The sequence below is a fragment of the Macrobrachium nipponense genome, chromosome 45 (genome assembly GCF_015104395.2).
Source record: "Macrobrachium nipponense isolate FS-2020 chromosome 45, ASM1510439v2, whole genome shotgun sequence".
In the NCBI taxonomy this organism is placed as follows: Eukaryota; Metazoa; Arthropoda; class Malacostraca; order Decapoda; family Palaemonidae; genus Macrobrachium; species Macrobrachium nipponense.
In genome coordinates, this window is record NC_061105.1 from 35,230,521 (window position 1) to 35,254,530 (window position 24,010).

At 35.6% G+C, this 24,010-nt stretch overlaps 1 long non-coding RNA gene across 2 annotated transcripts; it reads right to left on the reverse strand.

Moving 5' to 3' along the window:
• Window positions 1-515: 515 nt before the first annotated feature.
• Window positions 516-14,449, reverse strand: LOC135214470 (uncharacterized). 2 transcript variants are annotated; one of them, XR_010314348.1, is made up of 4 exons: window positions 14,316-14,449; window positions 2,912-3,008; window positions 1,090-1,194; window positions 516-753 (listed from the first exon to the last, which is right to left on the reverse strand). It is a non-coding gene; the product is annotated as an uncharacterized LOC135214470 (long non-coding RNA). The 2 variants fall into 2 exon arrangements; XR_010314349.1 differs by lacking the exon at window positions 14,316-14,449 and adding an exon at window positions 3,691-3,798.
• Between the last annotated feature and the right edge of the window lie 9,561 nt (window positions 14,450-24,010).

The following is a 24,010-nucleotide window of genomic DNA, read 5'->3' on the forward strand; positions in this document are numbered from 1 at the left end:
TGTACTGAGGTTCTTTTTGTATTTGACATTTCTAAGTTTATGTACTTACTCGATTTTATGTAATTAATTCATGTACCCCGCTTATTTGGAATGTTTATTGATGTACTAACTCAGGAATACTTTTTTCCAGAGACAATTGTAAGTATCACAAAGTAGAGACCTTGTGTTACTTAGTTCCATCATCCTTTATCCGCCTCAATTGTTGCCGGATTTACTAATTCTGATTTTTGTATTTTTTTATTATAGAGTTTGAATAACCCAAAAGAAATTCATAATAATACACACATAAGAATTAATGAATACGCGTGTGTACCATTTTTCTGTTTTCATGGGCCTGCTCCACATGGTGCTAACCTTCAGGTTTCATGTAACCAGGACCAGGCCCTAATCCATCACATAACTGAAAGCTGAACCAAAAGAAGTGCAACGGATACTAAATGAAACAGGTTTCATTATTTTGCTTTCTGTAGCAGGGGCCGAACTCGGGACTTGTTGGAGGATACAAAAAGAGAGGGGCTGTTTTATGTATGTATTTCAAAACATTTATAATATAAATGGACTATATATATACACATGTATAGATCATATGTATAAATATAATTATATAAATGTTAACTTTAGGAAGAAGCTTACTTCAGCATTTAATATTCAAATATAAAGTTCTTCATTTAGTTGGCAAAAGGCTTCACATTCACCTCGAGCAGGAGCTTCCTTATTCAGTCATTGACACCATCCGACAGTCTATGAACCCTGCTAAATAGGAGGAAAAAAACATTTTATTATTATTTGCACAACTGTTTACTTGCCGAACGTGTGAGCGAACGTTTTCGATAACAGTCACATTTAAGTTAAAACAAGGATCATAGAGACTGAGAAGTATCCGGACAGCTTAAATTTCCTTGAGTACCAACATAAAAATCCCGGAACCACACAGTTTCCCCGATCCATCTCAAAACTCAAGCAACTCTCTGTGACCATCCCTCAACAAAATTCAATTTCTCTTTATTATAACCCTTTGGAAATATCTTGTTGGCAAAATAGCAAATTAACACCAGTGAATAAAAGTGCAACTGCATTGGTGTGACTCACCTCTGGGCACGGGTAAGGGCAGGTACATGGGTTGTGTGGGTCACAGCAGGGACAGACAGGTGGGCAGCATTGTGGCAGTTTGGGTTTCACTGGCCGTCCTCCACCCTGAAATGCCAAGTGCAATCATATATATATATATATATATATATATATATATATATATATATATATATATATATATGTGTGTGTGTGTGTGTGTGTGTGTGTGTGTGTGTGTGTGTGTTTGTGTATGTATGTATGTATGTATATAACTGAATCACGAAAGTTTGGAACGTGATAAATCCATAAATAAAGGTATAAGCCACGAAGGAAAAATCAACAACGGAGTTTCTGCAAGAGTAAAGGACGTGCAGAAACTCCGTTGTTTATTTTTCCATCATGGCTTATATATATATATATATATATATATATATATTATATATATATATATATAATATATATATACATATATATATATGTATGTATGTATGTATGTATGTATTATATAAACATATATATATAGAATAATGAAGACTTTTTCTCATTTCTCTCCATTTACATAGTCGACGGACTGTTTCGTAGCTGATCGGCGACATCTTCAAAACTAAATTATAAACTGATATACAAGATTTTCATCGCTGCATGAAATGGAATATCGGATTTAGGTCAAAGACCAAGTGGTGGGACCTATGAGGTCATTCAACGCTGAAACGGAAATTGAGAGTAGAAAGGTTTGAAAGGTGTAACAGGAGGAAAACCTCAAAGCAGTTCCACTAAGAAGTAATTGCTAGGAGAGCTTGGATAGCGAGATGGAAGAAAGAGAATATGACTCAAAGTACAGTAAAAGGAATACAAGGGGTTGTTGCTAGGAGTAGAAGGGACACTGCAAAGAACCTTAAGTAATGCCTACAGTGCTCCGCATTAGGTACACTGACGGCATTGCCCTCTACGGGAATTATTGATACATGAGGACTTTGCAGCTACAGGAGGGCTGACACTTGCACGATTTTGTGGCACGCATTGGCACGAACTCGGTCGTGGCAATGCGCAAACTAGTCGTAAACTCGCGTGAAGTGTTCGGAAACTCGTCGTGACTGCATCACAAGTCGGGACAAAATTTTGAAATGTTCAAAATTTTCTGCTGCTCTTCAACAATGGCTAGAGCAGCTGCCAAGTATAGGCCTCTTCTCTTCTCTGCAACGACGGTGTCTCTGGCATTCAGCATGTTGTCTCTTCCACGGGCAATCCAAAAATGACTGCAGCGGTGGGAAGGAAACCCTTTTTATATGGCGTGCCCAAATCCCCACGACGGCCTCCAAACTGCGCAAACTCGTCGGGCCAATGCGGGAAGTGCGTAAACTTTGCGCGAACAGTGCGTAAACTATGCGTAAATACGTCGTGCCAGTTCGGGTCATTTGTAACCTATGCGTGAACAGTGCGTGAAGTCGTCGTGAACAGTGCGGGAGCCTCCCGGTGCGTGCCACGAAATCGTGCAAGTGTCAGCCTTGCTTGCGCCTTTAATTTGAAACACGACGTCACTGTGGTGTTGAATTTTTATTGGCCGGCGGATGTCATTCCGCGCTGGTGGTCTGAGAGGCAGCAAGGGCATTCCCGGTGCTACATAGGACACGCCCTACGCTGCACTCGCAACAAAGGGCGCGGTGAAGGGTGTGATTCCCGTTTCTTGCTGATGGTCTTCATTTGCGTCATTGTAAGTAGTCGTGTTCAGAGGTGTTTACATGTTACCATATAATAATTGTTGCATTGTAACCAAATTATTTGAGACCTATGTTGAGAAATTACCACATTTAAAGATATTGTTATTATGATAATGTATACTTACTCCGTACGGTGTCCCTTCCCCTTCGGCCACTATGCCCAGAAAAACAATAAAAACAAGTAACGTTGCCAGAAGGAGACGCATTTTTCCGGATGATGACCTGAGGATAATTGGAGATTGATTAGTCTCTCTCTCTCTCTCTCTCTCTCTCTCTCTCTCTCTCTCGCTGCCATATTCTAAATCTTTTTTTATGTTTAACCAATGCCAACACAAATATATATATATATATATATATATATATATATATATATATATATATATATATAAATATATATATAAATATCGTCAACTATATTCCAGATGATGTCCTTTTGAGGAAGGCATATACATTCCCGAATATGTGTGAACCGCGGGTGTGTTAGCTTCAGTTATTCCAGGGCTGAAGGGAACAAAAAGAAAAAAATGAAGCAAGCAAGGAAAGTAAGGTGGTCACTAATGGAAAAGTTACTTGGCACAGAAGTCAGCACTAAACTATCCTACTTAATGTAATGGGAAATGGCAATGGTCAGAAAGAATATTTAGACTATTCTAAAAAAACAAATTTATCGGTCATTTGAGGTTTTAAATTAAGTTTGTTTCAAAATGGCCTGCTGATGACCGCTCACAACGGAATAATGAAGCAAGTCCTCGCATAGAGTGTGGACCTCTGGACTCTGAAAAATCAATCGGGTGAGTCTACCACCTGTTTACAGAACACAAACTTTCATGGTTATAATATACCCAAGCCATCATATATTCAGTCTCCTAACACAACCACAGAGCAATTTTACAAGACACAGTACCTGACAAGCGGGGATCAATTCTGAGGACTCACTGCCAGGATTCGCTGCCTGCAAAGCTGTTTTATGCTTGAGAAGCCACGCCCACAAGGGCTATGCACCAATGACAGACAAGCTATAGTCATCATCTGTTGACAAACTAGCATCGCCCTTCAAAGCAGCTGATGGTTTGTTCTTCTCTCTCTTTATTTTTCCTTAGCCTTGTTATTGATTATTATGGCACATCGAGCCTTCAAAAGTTAGCCAGCAGTCTTCCGTAAACCGAAGTACTTGATTTCTTCAGCATTCTGGTTTTCATGAGATGCATCAAGAAGTTACCAACTGAAAAGTCTGGCCCTCATTACTGCTCCTTTAACCTCTTGCATAATTTTATCCTCCTATGTACTTGATTTGTCAACTACTGACGAACCTCGGAGGGATGTGGTGAATCACCAAGTCTGTCTACACGGTACCTCAAAAACTAATGAATGATTTCAATGAAAGATTGTTGGGAGAAGATCCTTAATGCAAAGAAGAGTAGACTGAATTATTCAAATGGATCATGATGCGGATATTGTAAGCTCTTGCTTGTCTGGCTAACACAGGGGTTCCCAAACTGGGGGCCATGTAGCAGAATGCAGGGGCCATAATGTAAGGATACGTACGTATAAAACCATGGGTTTTATACATATCACATGGATTATGCTTGGCGGTGGAGGTGGGCTATGGACAAGTATCTTATATGAAAAGGGGGTAATCACCAGAAAAAGTTTGGGAACCACAAGAGTAACAGAGTACAGGACGTAACAAGAAATATCATGGGGATGCGACGATAGGCCAAGGAAGATGAGACTAACACTCTGTTGGAGATGAAAACGGATACAGATCCAGTATTTCAGTCGTTTATTTCTTGAGTTGTATTTGTTGGCTTCTGCCGACTAGTAGCTTAGGATTGCAAGGCATCTTTCAAGTCATCTTTAATATTCCTGAACGATCAAAATTCCATCAACGAAGTAAAGATACAGCCTCTACTTAGACAGTCACTGTAAAATAAAATTTTCTCTAAATATTGCTGTCCATACACAGACACACACACACACACACACACACACACACACACACACACACATATATATATATATATATATATATATATATATATATATATATATATATATATATATATATATAATATTCTTTTGATGTAAGGGGCTTGATAGTCACATTGTACAAACAGTTTTATTCAACAAATAGCAAAGTAAATCCTCACGTGGGGAAGAATAAATACAACCAAGCAAGTGAAACAATTTAAAGACAATCTATTCTGAAACAAAAGATATATCAACTTTTGTCTTTAAACTCCGGCCTTGATACCTCTACAAATCTTTGATGAAAAAATGTTTCATGTTACTTCGTCTTTTGTTTCCGTTACTTGACCAGTACATCACATCACATTAGCGTGTCTTTCTGTAAGCACCATCTCTCTCTCTCTCTCTCTCTCTCTCTCTCTCTCTCTCCTTTGATTTCCAGAAGTGCTTTAATTCCTCACACATTCTACATCTCTCAAGGACTTCACTTCGCCTTTAACTGCTCAAACCACATCATTATGCATCTTAGTTTATAATTAGTTCGCAGCTTGTAATGTTGCACGTCATTCTTTGTAGCACGTGGACTTATTTACTTTCACTTTTTCACAAATGTTATTGGTGAAGAAAAGCCGTAGGCGTCATATTAATGATCAGGTAACAAGAAATGTAAGGTCAAAATCATTATTATTATTATTATTATTATTATTATTATTATTATTATTATTATTATTATTATTATTATTATTATTATTATTATTATTATTATTGGAAAACATATTTCATAGACCTAAGCGGAAAGGCCTTCAAACTCTTGACTGAGGTTACACTGAACCAAAAAGATAGAAACTCGACCTCAGTTGACGCAAAAATTGATTGATATTTTCATTCTAATATCAGCCAAAACCTTGTGACATTTTTTCTTTTTTCTAGGCTTAATATTTAGTACCATTAGCTGAGGAGTCTCTTGTGCTATGCGGCTTATCATAAAAAAAATTTTAAACATCTAATGCTGAGTAATTTAAGACCAGATGAAGATTAGAGCATTGTGAATCAGTTTGTCAGTACGTAAGTGTGCGGTTGTTTGAAAGCATATATAAGTGCCCTCGGACAAGCATGACCATAATTATATATATATATATATATATATATATGTATATATATAAATATATATATATATATATACATATATATATATATATATATATATATATATATATATATATATATATATATATATATCCATTTTGAAGGGCTTTGACCATTTAACTAAACAGTTTACACCGCAATGCGGCCCCCTACCTTATATGTATGGTTTAGTCAACACACATAAAATCAATAACCCTATCAGACCAATCATTAGTTCAGTGGGCTCAGTTACGTATAATTTATCTAAATGGCTTGTAAAAATTCTTACTCCTTTGGTAGGAAAGATTTCTAACACGAATGTTAAAAACAATGTTGATTTTATAAACAAATTGAATAGTTTAAATTTGAATTTTGATTTTAATATGGTTAGTTTTGATGTTGTCTCTTTGTTTACAAAAGTGCTTGTAGATGACTTACTTGAATATTTGGAGGAGGAATTAGAACGTCATGACATTCCCTTAAGTGTAGCAAACCTCATTAGTCTCATAAGGTTATGTATCAAAGATAGTAAATTTTGTTTTAATGGGGAATATTTTGTACAAAAGTTTGGCATGGCTATGGGTAATCCCTTATCTCCTGTCCTTAGCAATATTTACATGGAATTTTTTGAGACAAAACTCTTACAAAGAATTTTGCCCCAAAATGTTATTTGGTTTAGATATGTGGATGATATCTTCTGTATTTGGCCAGTTCACGAAAATCTCCAGGAATTCATTAATAATCTCAATAATTTAGTCCCTTCTATAAAATTTACTGTAGAGGAAGAAAGAAATTGTAATTTGAATTTTCTTGATGTAACTGTCCATAGAAATGATAGAAATTTCACCTTTTCAGTCTTTCGAAAATCATCTAACATTGCCTCTTTCGTTCATTACTACTCCAATCACCATCAAAATGTTAAATTCTCTGTTTTTTCTGGGATGTTCTTAAGGGCTTTACGTGTCTGTAGCCCGCAGTTTATTGACGCTGAAATTAAAACTATTTATGATATTGCATTGAAACTTAAATACCCAAGACTTTTATAGATGTGGCATGGAAAAGAGCTAGAAAAACATTTTATTCAACTAATGACAAACTTGAATTTAGTAAGCATAACATTCTAAAATTACCCTTTGATGAAAGGTTTTTAGATATTCCTAGAATTTTAAAACTATTTAACATAAATGTTATTTTCAGTAATATCAATGTCAAGAGTTTAATAATAAAAAATTCTCCTAAAGATCTTCCAGGCTGCATATATGAAATTCCTTACAAAAAGTGCGATAAAGTCTATTACGGACAGACCGGTAAATCTCTTTCACAACGTCTCAAGCAACATCAATATTCTGTGAGAACTGGGCAAATATCGAATGCATTATTCGTACATATGAGAGATTTAGACCATCCTATTAACTGGAGTCAAGCAAGAGCCTTAATCCCATGTAATAACACAGTTAAAAGGAATATCATTGAATCTTGTTCCATCAAGTCAAATAATAGAAATGTTCTAAATTTAAGTCTTGGTTTATTTAAACTTGATGCTTTCATTATGAAAAAGGTTGTAGATAAATATAAGCAACAAAATTAATATATTCAGTTTTTACATGTTTTGGACTGTAAAGATACGTTGTAGTTTCGGTTAGGTTTGTGACCGTGTGATATCGGATAATCCTGGATTATCTCTTTTAACTTTTACCCTTTTGACAATTAACCATCTGGTATTCTTGATCTTGTTTTGTACCTGAGACCTTTATCTCCAATTGTACTTCATTAACTCCTTGACGATGTCTGAGTAAAGACGAAAGCGCTTGGATTTCTGACTATTAATTTTCCTGTGGTATTCGCTATATATATTAGACATAGATAATATAAATATATATATTATAATATATATAGACATATATATATATATATATATATATATATATATATATATATATATAATATACATATATATATATATATATATATATATATATATATATATATATAAAGGTGATGCTACGGAGGAAAATGAAAAGACGAGAATTGCCAAGATCTTTCGGTCTACACGACCTTTACTTGAGGCACAACTGATCATAGCAGAGCAAAAACATAATACAAGTAGGCTTAGTATCCAAACTGACATTACAAGAATAGCATAAGGTCCAATTCACTCTACAGAAACGAGAAAACTCCCGTGGGCAAGATTAGAGATTCTAAGGCAGCCACCCACACGTGGTCAACAGATGATTCAGTAAGAAAACCATACCTTTTGAAAAACAAGGAGGCATATACGACTTAGTAAAATTCCGAAAAATTAGATTAAGGATTTAGGCACGGTGCCTTGTCAAGGCAAATTTTATTCGGAAAACAATACATTTTGTATTGGTAACATGAAATTTACAAAAATGTTCCAACAATGAGTAAGAAACGAAAATAGGATATGAGGATAGCTAGCATGAGAGAGAGAGAGAGAGAGAGAGAGAGAGAGAGAGAGAGAGAGAGATAATAACTATTAACATGTGGGACTAATTAATTAGTGGTCAATTCATTTATTTTAAGGTCCTTCATAAACATTTTACAAATATATGGGTCCAAATGGTACAATCCCAGACTAAGATTTGGGTTATTTTTATTAGTGATTTGTGTAATTGCTGATTCCAGTAAATTTCTTGAAACATAATCATTAGACCTAGCAATTACAGAGCTCTCGCCCCAATTTATACAATGAGATTTTTCGCTCAGGTGGATAAATATACATTTGAAGTCTGAGTCGTTCTAACTGAATACATGTGCTGCTTAATACGTACACATAAATTTTCACTTGACTGATCGACGTAAAAAGACGGGCAATCCTTACAAGAAATTTTGTAATTGATGTTGTTATTTGTTAAAACGTCACATTGCTGCAGCGAAATTGGAGGAAAAGGAGAAATTTAAAGAACTGGAAAAATCCTGACGTAATTTCAACTACTCGATTCCCACTGACTGGAAACACACATTAAGGCAAGAAATATATGGAAAACTTCGTAGAACCACAGACACATTGATTAGAAAACCGGATAGAAAATTAAAAACCTTATCGACAACGGTGATTGGAACAATAATGCAGAAGTGATTGTGTAGTGAACTTATCGAGCAAACAAATTAGTGAAAATGCAGTGCGTGCATTAGGCTTTGATTTCTCTTTCTTCATTTGTAACAAACCTTCAGCTTTATCAATAGCGACATCTCTATATAAGTTTGAAAAATACTGTGGCCTACCACAAAATCATTTAGACCTTATCAAAGGCATGACAGATAGCGCTACGTATGCCTATCATGAAAATAATTTCCCCACTCGCTACACAAAAAGTTTAAAGGAATTGAAGAATGATACTAGCTTACACATTACTAAGGCTGATAAATCCAATAGTTTAGTAGTTCTGGACAAAATTGACTACATTGCACGCATGCATACTTTATCAGAACATGAAACAACTTACAAAAAACTCACAAAAAATCCGTTGGACCAAGTAATAAAAAACTTGAATATCACTATAAAACCAATTCTTAGAGATAAAAAAGAACTTCTGTGTAAATTAACTGTAAAGTGTCCCTCATTACCTTATTTATATGGTCTAGTTAAAACTCATAAGGAAAACAAACCTATGTGGCCAATTATTAGTACTGTACGATCAATTGCTTATAAACTATCTAAATATATTACTATATTGTTATCCCCGCTACTTGGAACTGTATCTAATTCACACATCCGGAATTCTCGTGATCTTGTGGAAAAATTAAATAACATTGTATTCAACCCTAGTGATATCTTTGTCAGTTTTGATGTATGTTCCTTGTTTACAAAAGTCCCTATTGAATATTTAAGTAATGAACTTGTATTGCATGAATTACCTATGTCACGAAATCTTTTAGAATCTGCCATTATACAACTTACTCCCCATTGTAATTTAATATCAGTCGTGGCTTGTTTCATTTAGACCCTTGTATTTGTAACGTTTAAGAATGACCTCAAAGATACAATCACAGACTTAAATACAGATTAGTTGCCTCATAGATATTTTCTTTGTATATGTAGGTTGAATATGTTTTGTGAATAAGTTTTTGTTTACTAAAGATTTGAATGTGGTCAGTTGTTGCCCTGTATTATCCTTTCATTGTCTTGTCCCTGTGTCTGAGCAGTTGGACTTAATCTTTTTGTTCTTAAATTGTACGTACCCATGTTTATGCTTGTTTGGAAAGGTTACTCATTCTCCAGGTGTGTTGGATTGTAGGTACTATCTGCTTATAAACCTTATCTGTCACTTATACATCCCTTCCTTGTCCTCTCATTTTCTCATTAATATCAGTCTGTCTGCTAAGTAAAGGACATTGAGTCGAAAGATCTTGGAGCTACTCCAGAGCTTATCTTTCCTTCTGGCTTGTACCTTTAATCATACATTATGCGTGCCTATCCAATTATATACATACACATCTGGAACGGTAATCCGTAATTGATAAAATGAACCAATGATAACAATGATTCCTTAATTTTACTCTTAAAACAACCTATATGGCATCTAATTCATGTGATCTTTTAATTCTTAATTAATTGAATAACTGAATCGCCAACTATTTAGAGGCGAAGATGTTGAATACAAAATCATCTCATCACTAGGAAACGCCCGCTCTTACTCTATTGGGTTTGTCCTTTTCGTATAGATTATCCATAGCTTTACTAAGTTGCCGCTTGAACTATATTCCTCTATGTCAGAATTTTATGTCGCCGCTGGATCTTGCCCTTCCATGTCGTGCTGCAACAAATTGAACGCATCCATCTCTGATAAAAGAATATTAAAATCTAAAATTCCTAAGTGAAGTCAGTTACAGTTTGGTCCCTGGAAAAATTAAAAAAAGATCTCATGGATGAATTTGGTGTTATTGTGTACATAAGGTAAAAAGATCGTTAATACGATCCCGACAGTCCTTTTGAAGTATTTTCCCGAATACACGTGAACAGTAAATAATTAACCTCAGTTACCTCAGGCCTGAAGGACACTAGAAAAACCAAGAGCAATGAGTAAGTGGCAGCTAATAAGTAATTGGCTTGGCCCAGATACAAGCAATAAACCGACCCGCTTATAGAATGTAAGACTACAATTGCTAGTAAGAATTCTATGACTCGTCAAAGGAGAGCAAATGCGTGAGCAACGAAGCTATGATAAACATTGCACTATTCAAGGACCTTGGATGGAAGTCTGTCCGAATAGCCTGATGGTAACAGTTTTTCCTCTAAAAAGGAACAATAAAGTCGATCAGAATAAAAATTGTATCTTCTGTCAATAAAATGTCGAGTATTACTGTATGATGTTTACCACCTGTTCAGATGCCCCTCTAACATTTATGATTAGTATATTCCGAAATCGTCACATATCCGACTCTTTACATTCCCATAGAGAACTTTCACAAGATGCAGCATCCGACACAGGATGGCCAACTTTAGGGATTCGTTGATGGGATACTCTGCCTGCATAGAGTATTTATGCTTGCGAAGTCACGCCCACAAGAACGATAGATAGTCACAAACGAGCTGTCTGTTAACCAACCTTTGTTCCTTACAGTGGTTAAGGATTTGTGTTTTATTTGTTTTTAATTTAACATTATAATGATTTTTATAGCTCAGTAGGGCTTTCAAAAAAGTTTTCTTACGTAATTCAAAATTGGTTCTTGATCATTCTTGTCTTCAGATTATATAATATATATATATATATTATATATATATATAGTAATATATATATATATATATATAATATATATATATATATATATATATCTATATATATATATATATATATATATATATATAATATATATATATATCTATATATATATATATATATATATATATATATATATATATATATATATATATATATATGAGAGACAGAGAGACAGAGAAACCGCATCCATGAAAACTAATTCCAAACAGGAGGATTATATAGGATATGATCTCATCGCAAGGTTTTATCTCTCTCTCTCTCTCTCTCTCTCTCTCTCTCTCTCTCTCTCTCTCTCTCTCATATCGTGCATTTGGAGCCATGTTTACAATTGGTCGAATCATGGTCTATCTTTTTTTTAAATGGTTCATAAGAGACAGCTCAATATCCCCAAGCTGTTTTATACATTCATTACCAAAGGCAATAAACAAGTTACCACAGATTTCATAAACACAAAATTAGGAAATTTCGTGAAAACAGCCACCGCTACCTTTTCTTTCACGAAGTCTTTTCAGAGATAAAAGAAACCTCAGATATCCTTGTTAATTATATTTTATAATCGCCGAAACGCTAAAGCCGCTTCAAGCAATTGCAGTAGGAAGAGAACTTATCAGAGAACATCGATTTCCTTTACATGTATTGCGTCATTTAGTTTTGTCTCTTTGCATTCTTAATTTTACAGAATAATTGATGTATTATTTTCGTCCCAATAACTCTGCCAATTTGGCCTTTCAGTACTTTCTACGTCTACTTCTCCCTGCATGACTAAATTACCCGAAGTAGTCTGATAAGTATTTTTTTTTTTTTTTTAATCTTCGCCATACTTTTGATTATATCTTTTTTGTATCTCTGCTTCCCATTCTCCCAGTTGACATCAAGACAACTTTCAGTCTTAATACTATACTTTTTGTTCATATTACTCACATTACGCAAGAAAACTATTTCCAAAATAGAAGAACGAATAAGGTAACAAGTTCGGCATGGGTCTTCCTTCGTGTATTCCAATTTTTTTTTTTTTTTTTTTTTTTTTCATGAAAACATTTCTTATTCCTAAGTTTTTTTTTTCTAGATTTGCTGCTGCTGCTTTACTCGCCTCAGCTGCCTAGTTTTCGTTTGACCAACTGTTACCTCCCAAATAAGACTTTCAGTCAGCCGCCTGTAGGCCTCTGCCCTCTTCACTGACATTCATACTCCATAAACGTGGGTCACGTTCTATCATTCTTATGATTAAGATCATGTTGGTTATGAAAAATCACCGATGTCCGCTCCATGAGTGTAGACATGGAGAAAAATTCAAAGAAAACTCATAATCACATGAGTTAATAAAATAAAATGGTAAAGTAAATCCACAGCAATATGTCTGTCTGATCTTGTTATTTAAAATACAAAGCAGAAAGCTTTCGATGACCTGCACGGTCAAGGAGGACCCTGCAGGTCATCGAAAGCTTTCTGCTTTGTATTTTAAATAACAAGATCAAACAGACATATTATTGTTGATTTACTTTACCATTCTTATGATTCGCCGATGTATTTATCATTGTAGTAGGAAGTATAATGAAAAACTAAACAAAATTCCAGGACCATAAATATTGTTCAAGAGATGAGTCCCCACTCCGCCATTCACACTGCAATCTTCCAGCTGTGCCACCGATTCCGTCACTAAATTGCCATCTTATTTCACCCAAGCAAATGTGAAACAGCACCTTCGACATGACACCTTAGTTTGAGACCTGTAATCAGTTGCTATCTAGTCCACACATCCAATATAAATTTTGATTTTCCTTTACACTGCATTTCCTAACAAACGTTAGCTCCACTTATATTCTCTTCTCAAGATGACTGGATCAGTGAATCACGATATTTAAGAGATAAAACCCAATCTCGGGATCCTTCACGCAATCAGGGCCTAGGACAGCAAAAACAGTGAAAATAAGGGGGAGGGGGAGGGGGATTGGGGCAATTGGCAGAACGATAAAGCGATCTAGAAAATGGATGACATGAAGTACACGGTTCCCGGGGGTGAATCCAGAAAACACCACCGCCCCCGCCCCACCGCACCCCGACCCCCCTGCAGCGAGAAGTGATAGTAACTGAGGGGTGGAGGCGGGAATGGACAGAAAAAAGGCTAAAAGACGGGACAGCTAGAACCCGAAGGGACTCTGCAAACACCCATTACTACCAACAATACAGTGCACCAGGGGGTCCTTGTCAGAAAAATATATCACTTCTTTTCTCCGATCAAGACCTCTGTTATTTGGCTTACTTTTCAGAACCACTGGGAGCGCCTCCCAGGAATTCTAAACATTATTGATTTAGAAATCCTACGCGCACCTTCGCCAATTTCCTTTTATCTAAATGGATTTATCTCTGTTCCGTTTTCATATGAAATTATAGCCTGTATTTGATATCGAGTTATTCAGTCATAATCTCACTGCCATTAAGGAGAATCTCACTAATAACGGCATTTTTTCTTTCTGTCTTTCCATCTTATGCAGCTGATCCTACGTACAGCCATTGCCAGATTAAAAAACACAAAGAATCTTATATTTCTCAAACCCGTCTCCCTTCCACCGTCTACATTCAACAACCCTTCGAAAACAACTTCTGCTTGTCTAATGATAACGCTTATACATCAACAGAACCATAGTAATAAAAAATTAAGATAAGTATTTGTTCTTATCAATGAAAACAATACCTTAAAGCGCTCTGGGACGTGTTTCCTTTACACCTGCTGTTATCCTAGTCTTTGAGTGTGTCCGCTGAGCAGTCAGAACTGGCTCTCGTACTAGGAAATGATGATACTCCTTGAAGCGTTTCACCAATAAAAACTGGCTTTCAAACTAGGAAAACCGATACGTTGGTCGCCTGATGAATATTAGGTCTCGTCGCATTCTCAAACACAAACACACACACACACACACGAAACACTCATTTTAGGAATAATAGGAAAAAAAGTAGCTTAAAATAAGTATCTGTAATCCTGGTCATTGATGACTTTTTCAGAATTTAGCGGTAATACAGAAGTATCCGAAATATATGGTTGCAACGTATGTATATTGAACCTGGCGACATTTAGCTAATAGGCTCCTGTCCTTCAAGTGTTTTTTACACGAATTTGAGACGAACCTTTAAGAAAGCAGGAAAACGAAAATGAAAACCGTAAGAGATCTGTGTATAGCTCCTCAGACAAGCATTCGAAAAACCTGTTTGTCAAGACATTTAAATGGCTCTCTCTCTCTCTCGCTCTCTCTCTCTCTCATATATATATATATATATATATATATATATATATATATATAATATATATATATATACATATATACATATATATATATATATATGTGTGTGTGTGTATGTGTGTGTGTATATATATATAATATATATATATATATATATATATATATATATATATATATATATATATATAATATATATGTATGTCTTTTACCGAAATGTAAGTGTGTAGCATAAAAAAAAACTAACTATACTACGTGTTGCAACCTTATGCTTAGTCTTTTTGTGTTCCTGCTCACCGGTGGAATATTTCATCAGCGAGTAGAAATACTGAAAGATCGAAATATCCTATTAAAAGACACATATCGTGTTTTTAAGGGCATTATTATCTTCATGGATAACCGTATAAGACATTCATTCACATAGATACACAAATACACATATAAGCACACGCACACACATACAAACACACACACACACCTAAACACACACACACACACACACACACACACACACACATATATATATATATATATATATATATATATATATATATATATATATATATATATATATATATATATATATATATAACATATATATGTATATATATACATATATATATATATGCATATAAATATATATATATATATATATATATATATATATATATATATATATATATATATATATATATATATATATAGGTATCATATATATATATATATATATATATATATATATATATATATATATATATATATATATATATATATATATATATTATATATGTATATAAATATATATATATATATATATATATATATATATATATATATATATATATATATATATATATATATATTGTATGTATACATATAGTTTAATATATATACTCACATGAAATTTATATATATGTCACAGAGATAAAGCCAGAATATATATATATATTCTTCTTCCCAGCTTGTTCCCATTTTATATGGGGTCGCCGTTTCGGATGAGCCGTTTCCATCCATTTCTATCTTGTGCTTCTGCCTCATCAATTCCCTTCTCATTTAAGTCTCCTCTCACACAGTCCTTCCATCTCTTTCTTGGTCTCCCTCTTTTTCTTCTTCCTTGCACCTCCACCCCCATAGTATGTCTCCCAGCGTGGTCCTCATCTCTCCTCAACAGGTGTCCATACCATCTCAGCCTCCCTCCTGCACTTTCTTTGATACTTCCACCACCTTAGTTGACCCCCTTATGTAGTCATTTCTGATCCTATCCACTCTTGTTACCCCAGACATCCACCTAAGCATTCTCATTTCTGCCACATCCATCTTCTTCTGCTCTGCTTTTCTCATGCTGGCTGTTTCCGTACCATACAGCATTGCTGTTCTTACCACCGTCTTGTGAAATCTTCCTTTTAACCTAAGCGGCACTCTTTTGTCACAAAGAACTCCTGAGGCCGCTCTCCAGTTGTTCCAGCCTGCCCTGTACCCGATGTTTTACTTCTTCTTCCATACTTCCTCCAGCGTTAACAAAAGATCCCAAATACTTAAACTTATCAACTCTCCTTATTTGCTCTCCACCAAGCTGAATACTTTCTCTATCATCCCCCTCAGTGGTGGTACACATATATTCTGTCTTGGATCTACTTATTCTCATTCCTCTGTCCTCCAGTACTTGTCTCCATCTTTCCAATTTCACTTCCAGATCTTCCCTGCTCTCTGCACACAGAACAATATCATCCGCATACAATATGTTCCATGGTACTGTCTCCCTTACTTCCTCTATTATAACATCCATCACTATGTTAAAGATAAATGGGCTCAGAGCCGACCCCTGGTGTAATCCTACTCTCACCTCAAACCTTCTGTCTCCCCAACACTGCTCCTCACTCTGGTAAATACATTCCGGTACATCTCTTGTATCAATCGCACATACTTCTCTGGCACCATCTTCTCCCTCAGGCTCCTCCATACCTCTTGTCTCGGGACTCGGTCATAAGCCTTTTCAAGGTCAATGAATACCATATGTAGGTCCCTTTGTCTTTCCTCGAATTTCTCCATTATTTGCCTCAGACAAAATATACCATCTGTTGTTCCCCTTCCCTTCATAAATCCCATCTGCTCTTTACCTATTTGTACTTCTTCTCTCAGTCTAGCGTCTATCATCCTTTCCAGTATCTTCAAAGTGTGGGACATCAATTTAATGCCCCTATAATTACCACACTCTTGGACATCGCCTTTCCCTTTAAAAATTGGGATCAATATACTCCCACGCCACTCATTTGGTATCTTTTTCCTGTTCAAGGATCTTTATCATAAGATCGTACAGTATATCCACTCCTTCATCTCCTAATGCTTTCCATGCCTCCACTGGGATCATGTCTGGTCCGGTTGCCTTCCCATTCTTCATCTTCTTCAGTGCATTTAGTACCTCTTGCCTAGAAAACCTCATTACCATGCCAATGTTCACTTGCCCATCCTCTCTTATTAGTCTATTATTTTCTTCATTAACAACTGTTCGAAATATTCTTTCCATCTCTTCACAATGTCTTCCTCTTTCTAAGCATCACTACACCCTCTTGATCCTTTATTTGTTTGATATGTGTTATATCTTTGGTGCTCTTATTTCTAGCCTTTGATAGCTTGATCATCTTCTTTAATCCTTCCTTTGTCCCCAGCTCATTATACACATCATCATACGACTTTGCTTTAGCTTGGGCTACCACCTTTTTCACCACCTTGTTTTTCTCTCTGTACCTATTTCTGTCTTCCACTGACTGTGACTCTTCCCATCTTTTCTTTGCTTCCTTCTTATCTTTTACTACTTTCTCAATGTCTTCATCCCACCATCCACTCTCCTTTTCTTCCCATATGATACCAGATGTCTCTCCTAGCAGCTCCTTTCCATGCCTTCTTATTACTGCTGCATTTCGTGCCCACCATTCTTGAACATCTTCAAACCCTATATCAATATCCTCCAAAACCCTCCTCTTAAACTCTCTCTTCTTATCCCCTTCCTTCTGTAATTCGTACCATTTAATTTTCCTTATCCCTTTAGCTTGTTTTTCTTTCCCTTTTCAACTTCAAGTCCATACATAGCAGCCTGTGTTGGGGGGCTACATGGTCGCCTGGAATAACTTTGCAGTTCTTGACCTCCACCAGATTTATCCTTTTATACAAGAAATAGTCTATCTGGGAGAATCTTCCCCCACTCCTATATGTTATTAGGTGTTCCCTTTTCTTCTCAAAGAATGTGTTTACTATTGCCATGTCGAATGACACAGCAAAGTCCACTACACTCTCTCCTTCTGGGTTTCTCTCCCCAATTCCATGGCCCCCATGCACCCGCCCAATCGCCTCATTTTCACTTCCGACATGGCCATTCAAATCTGCCCCAACTATCACCCTCTCATGCTCTTCCAGTTCTTGCATTATTCCATCCATGTCTCTCCAGAAATTTCCCTTCTCTTCTTCTGTGCAACCAACTTGTGGTGCATAGGCGCTATAATATTCAGAATCTCTCCTCCATAACACATCTTCAATCTGATGATACGGTCATTCTTTTCTATGCACTTCTATTACCGAGTTCTTTAGTTCACTAGACAGTACTATGCCAACTCCATTTCTACCTTGTTTATTTGCTCCACTATAATATAGCTTATATCCATCTCCCAACTCTTTAGCTTTATTTCCTTTCCACCGCGTTTCTTGCACACACACAACATGTACTTTCTTTTCTCTCATCAAGTCAGCCATTCTCTACCTCTCCCAGTCATGGACCCAACATTTAGCTGACATACTCTGAACCCAATGTGAGCTCGCTTCTTTAGCTGCACCTGCTCCTGATGCAGTAGCCCTCGCCTTACCACAGAGTTAGGGCGATGTCTCTGTGCGTCGTTTACGGAGTACGCCCTAGCATTACCTCTTTCCATATTTCGGCTCATTCCATTTTTGGTTTTGGCACAGATTTTTACAGCCGGATGCCCTTCCTGACACCAACCCTCCCTATTTATCCGGGCTTGGGACCGGCACCCATATATATATATATATATATATATAATATATATATAATATATATATCTATATATATATATATATATATATATAGACCTATATTGCCGAGCATATTCGACCATACAGCACTAGTTTAAATTAAAATGAAAACAACAAGTAGGCAACTCTCTTACCTTTAGTCGCTGGCTGTCCCTCTGCAATGGAATCAAACTATATAAGCTGGGCTAATGAATCCTTGTAGATACAAAAAATATACATTTTATTTCCCAAACTAGCTAAACATGATATGGAACAAAGTGATTAAAAATGAAGTAATTTAAAGAACTAAGTCTGACCCTTAAAAGACGGTAAACTTTCCTTCTACTCTCCTGAATTAGATTAAGTAATCACCCCTAAAACTCACAATCTATTTGTTTTACATATAAATAGTCAAGTCTTTTAGAGAATCCCATTCTCTTGTATAATGCCATGAACCCATCTGAAATAAAGAGACATATTTGTTACATTCCCCAACATATAAAGAAATATTAAATAAATGTGTACACACTACACTTCTCTCTCTTTTCAAAGGGCAACTTTTTTTAAGTCTTTTAAGTTACAGTACCTTTTACGATGGGCGTGTCCTCAAGACCTCCAAAACCGTTCTGTGTCTTAACACTGACAAAAAGAGAGTCACCTTTCTCTATGATATTCGGCTGCTGGGCCCATATATTACATGTACAAACCCACACACAACTGGTCACGCCTTTGAAATGGCATAGAAACCGAAAGTCGCACTCAGGCTCTAAAGGGTCATCAGCCCTATATTGCATGGTCAGCAATTCAGCACCCTTCGAGGAAACTTGTCACTAAGCGAAGAAAGCTGAGTTCTAACAATTCACCGATATATTTGCTTTTTCTTTTAAGACATACATATATGAATATGTATATATATATATATATCATATATATATATATATATAGATATATATATATATATATATATATATATATATATATATATATATATATATATGTGTGTGTGTGTGATGCCATGGAGGAAAATGGAAAGACGAGGATTGTCAAGATCTTTTGGTCTACACAACCCTTTAATTAAACCACAACTGATCATAACAGAGCAAAAACATAGTACAAGTAGGCTTAGGATCCAAACTGACATTACAAGATTAGCATAAGTCCCACTTCACTCTACCAAAGCAAAAAAACACCCGTGGGCAAGATTAGAGATTTAAGGCAGCTACAAACGCGTGGTCACCAGATGATTTAGTCAGAAAACAATACATTTTGAAAAACAAGGAGGCATATACAACTTAGCAACATCCCGAAAAAATAAATTAAGGATTTAGGCACGGTGCCTTGTCAAGGCAAATTTTAATGGAAAAACAATACATTTTGTATTAGTAACATCAAATATACAAAAATGTTCCATCAATGAGTGAGAAACGGAAATAGGATATAAATATAGCAAGCATGAGAGAGAGAGAGAGAGAGAGAGAGAGAGAGAGAGAGAGAGAGAGAGAGAGAGAGATAATAACTATAAACATGTGGGACTAATCAATTAGTAATTAATTCATTTATTTTAAGGTCCTTCATAAACATTGTACAAATATATGGGTCCAAATGGTGCAATCCTAGACTAAGATTTAGGCTGTTTTTATTAGTGATTTGTATAATTGTTGATTCCAGTAAATTTCTTGTTGTAAATAACTGACTTGCTAACAAACAATTAATGCAAATGTGGCCATCTGAGCCCGGTGAAGTCTACTTTAAGGAGGTAAGCTTGACAAGGAATGGAGGCATGGGAATCAGGTCACCAGGACATCTGGAATGAAATTCCAGGCCGCTCAAACATACAAATATTTCTCTCATGGTGTACCTTAACTCACAATGGAGGGAATTTATCATTAAAACGAATCACAACATTGCACTAAGGTGGGAGAATTCTAATTCTTATTTGAGTAGCTTAATAAATATCTCGTTGAACAGGTCACAAGGGGGAACACGTGCTACTAGGTGTAGAACAAAGGCTTTCGTAAAGAGAAATGGGAAGTTTGAATATCGAAAAAACAGTGAGAGACTTTCTTGGAGGAAAAGAACTGGCTATATGGGTGAATCTCAAAACATACCTGTCTGCTTTTGGCGTGTAGCTTGGTCGTCTAAGATGGCGTCCGGCTTTGTTCCTGAGCTCTGGGGTGCCCTATATAAGGCAGAGATGTACATCTATACGGAGGAAGCGGCAAGCAAGGAGTGAGGCTGCAGCCCGTCAGGTCAGTGGCGATCTCTTGGGGTAGAATCCAACCCACCCCCACCCTCCGGCAGGTCATCCTGGAAACAGACATACAGCCAGTAACAGGGTCTAGGAGAAAAGAGCCTTATAGTTAAGTTCCCTAAGGGTTCCCCTAGCTACACATTTCACCTGTGACCTGCCTATCTATCCGTAACGTTCCTTACCCTGCTACGAGGGCGACAGGAAATGGCTACCTCCCTATCTTAGTTTGAATAATTGAGCACTGGCGGGAAAGGCGGATGATAATACGTAAATGTATATATATATATATATATATATATATTATATATATATATATATATATATATATATATATATATATGTGTGTGTGTGTGTATATTAATGGCTTAACAGCCACCACATAACGAGTACTTCGGAAATCTCTTTCGATATTCACCTTAAAAAACCACTGAATTTCACGATAGGTGGAATCGGTCGTACAACTACCAAAGAATGAGAAAGGTGATTCAAGAGGGACAAAACAACACCAAAGAAAAAAAAACCTTGATATTTAATTCATAAACATCAGACAGAAGTAACACCTGAACCTCTCAATACAAAAGTACACAAGAACACAAATGCCTTTATAAAAAAAAAAACATTTATACTATTAACGAAAGAAGGCACCACATTTATACTGAAAAGGGGACACAGAAAGAACAATAACCTATCAATAAACGGGCTAACATAACCATATAAGTAGGGGCTTTAATTACATGTCGTGATATCAAGGCTGGATTAACCAGGGAGCAAAGGCAAACTCAGCGCACATCACATTCACATCCAGACCAAGGGCAGGAATACAGAAGCAGATGACACAGTAACCATTTATTCCAACGTTTCGTGATTCGTACTCACATCATCATGGGGATCTACGTCAATAAAATACAGTATATTAATATGAAATAATTAGAATAGCTATATACAAGATTTTACTTTAAAAATGTAAAAAGCGAGAGAAAAAAGTGATAAAAACTGAACACAAAAAGATAAAATTGTTAAGAACAGATAACACACTTAATTACAGATGCACTTTCAAACCGAATAGTAAGAACCAGACAACATACTTAAATAGAGACGCACTTAAAAAACACTGGAGGATAACCTACCATTCTAGAAGTAAGGACACACTAAGAATAAAACATACACTTTTTTTTCATTTTTGTTTATTTTATTTGTTTATTTATTTTAGAGCAAGGCAGAGAATTAAGACAAATATAAGGACACAGCAGTTATTTGACAGTTCGAAGAGGGAACTCGTCATTAATGTTTCAAGAATAAGCAGTTCTTGTGGATTTTTTGTGTAACCAATAATCTTAAAATCTTCATAGCTAATTTCCATATTGCATTTAATGGTGCAGCTGCTTACATTAGAGGATTCTGGATTAGTTCATCGCCACCCGGTTCTATAACTGTGGGATTCAGCCCTCACCCTGAGAAACTGCCTGGTGGATCCAATATATTTTCCCAAATTACATTTAGGACAATATTATTGTACTAATAGAAAGCACCAGACGACATCAAAGGCGGTAGCCGAGCCTTAAATCTGAAAAGAAAGCCAACACTTTCAGGGTTCTTAGGTATTAGTTTCAGATCGATAGCCCCGGTATATTTTTGGACGATTTTCATGAAATTCCTCCGAAAGTTGTCTTCATATAAGAAAGGAAACGTCTCATATAATGGGAGTTTAGGTACGTCAGAACACTTTGGCCTATTGGAGAACTATTTATTTAGAAGTGTTTTGAGAATCCTGTGAAAAACACGAATAAGGAAACAATTATTGTTGTAAGAAGACAATTTCTTGGTGAAAGAGGGCCCAGTCCGATGTTGAGATACAGCACGACATATTAGGGTGTAAATAGAGTTCAGTTCAAAATTGATAAAACAAAAGCTATAAAAATTAGACCCTAGAAAAGTAAAAGTTCTCTTTCTGAATATAGAGGTATTAAACTTGTCCTTATCTCTAGTGATGAGTATATCTAAAAAGGCTAGCTTGGAGCCATGTTCTTTTTCTATGGTAAAATTGATGTTGTGATAATAGGAGTTAGAAAAGTCTAAGAAACGATCAGCATCGTGGTCTTGTTTAAATAAAATAGAAGTGTCACCAACATATCTGGTATAAAATATGGGACGATATATATATATATATATATATATATATATATATATATATATATATATATATATATATATATATATTATGATAGATAGATAGATAGATAGATAGATAGAGACAGAGAGAGAGGAAGAGATTCAACTGGTCTCTCTATTACCAGACATTCATGCATTTGTAATTGTCGCTAAGACCTTTTAGCACAAGAACCACCAGAAATAACAAATGAAGAGATCTTTGGTAACATTTGAACCCATACTCAGCTTGTGAGAATAAGGTTAATATTACCCACTTGAACAAATAAGGATGCAAATAAAATTCAGTAGCGCTGGAATAAATCCATCATTATCATCGTTTACTACTTTTTTAGGCTGAATGAAATATGATGGTGGCATTGCAATAGGCAGTCTTTGATGTCATTGGCTTCGACTCAGAGCAACACTGTGTTTGCACCTAGACCTGCATGTCATATCGTAGAGCCATTCAAATATTATTATTATTATTATTATTATTATTATTATTATTATTATTATTATTATTATTATTATTAACAATGGCCACATATCCGAACGGAACAAGCCGGAAACTAAACAAATAGAAAACTCGACCTCCAAAGATGCAATCATCATTAATATTATGCTACGGTAATTCAGCTCCGAGACCTTTTTTTTTTTTCTTTCTTTCTTTTACAAAATTATGCTCTTGCTTACTTTATTCTCTCTAACTCAGGAGTCATCTTTTATTTACAAGGC